Source organism: Cupressus sempervirens, chromosome 6 (genome assembly GCF_028749045.1).
Source record: "Cupressus sempervirens isolate cs-2001-9-10 chromosome 6, ASM2874904v1, whole genome shotgun sequence".
Classification (NCBI taxonomy): Eukaryota; Viridiplantae; Streptophyta; class Pinopsida; order Cupressales; family Cupressaceae; genus Cupressus; species Cupressus sempervirens.
In genome coordinates, this window is record NC_143123.1 from 425,638,618 (window position 1) to 425,640,680 (window position 2,063).

Below are 2,063 nucleotides of genomic sequence, written 5' to 3' on the forward strand. Positions count from 1 at the left end.
TTATGAATATATTGTAAATATAGAAGAACATAACTTACGTTGATGAAAGTATGCCAATCATGCATTTTGAGCCCTGGCCCAAATTCACTTTTTTTTATATGAGATTGTTTATGTTCGCAGCAAATCCTATGGGAAATCAAATTTTTTGTATGACTTCTTTTATGGCATCACTTTGCTGCTTCGTTAATAACCAAGGAAGGGCACTTATATTAATCTGATCTCTGTTTCTATTTGAGTGAATGAAATTCTTCAATGCATGATTGGATTCATGAATGTCATTACAATTTTTGACAATTTTTTCTTTGTCATGCCTTCCATCCAATATTTTCCACAATGTCTCTGTTATATTCTTTCCAATATGCATAGTATCAAACAAATGCACAATTTGTAAGTGCTTGTAGTAGGGCAACCTACTAAATTGTCTGGGATAGCTTTTTAGTCCCTTTGGAAGGTTGTTAGTACTGCCTGTAGACACCTAAAAAACCTTTAGAAAATAAAGTATTTTTATTTTCTAAAAAATTCCTGATGACATCATCATTTATTAATTAATTAATTATTTAATTTATTTATTTATTTTTATGCCATTAAATCCCTTTATCTTAATTTAAAATATTTAATTAAGGAATCCCTCCCAAAAATGTTTAAATCTTATTTAAACATTATTTCCTTATTTATTAATTATTTAATTAATAAATTGACCAAAAAACCCAAAATAAATAAAAAATTTATTTTTTGCCCAAAACTTGGCCAATTTCCTTAAGACCACTAACCTCTTCCAAAATCTTCTAATCCTTCTTTAATTTTAATTAAAGGCTAATCCCATCATTTCCTACCCCTAATCCCAACTCAAAATATTTAATTAAGATTAAATATTAATCCTCATGTTTATTAAAAAAGTTTTAATAAATATCTCCTCAACCCAAACCCTTGAAATAAATAAAACTTTATTTATTTCATAAAATCTTATCCTAGGAAGTTCTAGACTCTTCTAGAAAGTCTTCATCCTCATCCAAAGCCTAGACTCTTCTAGAAGATGTCTTTAACCCTAATCCTAATCCCCTCCTAACCTTGTCACATTCCCTAAACATGAGTTAAGACTTGCTAACTCAAGCCAAAGTTAACAAATATCTCCTCCTTCACCCACCCTCATTAATTGCAATCCACTTGCCATCCACTTGCCTAGTCCTAAGCCATCTCTAACCCTTCCTCTAATCATTTTTACAACCCTAAGCAAGCTTAAAACCTCCCTAAACCCTCAAATTCGAATTTCATGGTATCTCTCACAAATATCTTCAACCACAAAACTTTATAAAGCCCACAAAGTCATAAATGTTCTTACAAAGCACTTATGAAGGGTCTTTATGAAGATTTTATCCCTTGAGCCTCCTTTGTTGACTCATCCTTCCCCTTTCCTCCATCCTCTCACCATGTGACATGTGTCACTCCTTGATTTGTTGTAAGGAAGCACAATCCATGTGCTCTCCTCTCATGCAATCTAAGCCCTCCATGAGCTTTTTCTCATCCTTGCATCTTAGCCCTCAATCCCTCAAGCCTCTTGCCTATAAATTGGATCCTTCCCCTTTGCAAAATAACACAATCCATGAAGTAAAGTTATAATGCTATTTTGAGAGCCAAATCCATACTAAAGCCATCTATCCACACCAAAAATCCACAATCATCCATTGAAGCCTTTGGAAGCATATTGAGCATACATCCTATCCATTTAGATAAAGCTACTCAACAAGAGAGCTTCTTATTGAGAGAGTCCATTAATGGCTCATATTCTCAATTGAGAGCTCATCTTAGTCTATCTTGAATTTTATGAATTTTGTTTAGTTTGTAGAAGCTTTATTTAAATTTGTTTTCTATTAGCATACTAACATTGCTCATATACATTTTGGCACGCCCGGTGGGACCCCGCATGGGTCATCTTCATTAGCTTTTTTAGTCAAGTTTTGTATGTCATTTGCTGATTTTGGCTAATTTTTCTTGTTTTTGTGATTGGTAGGATTGTATAAATTGGTTTTGTAGGTCCACATGAGCATGAAGAAGACAAAGGAACT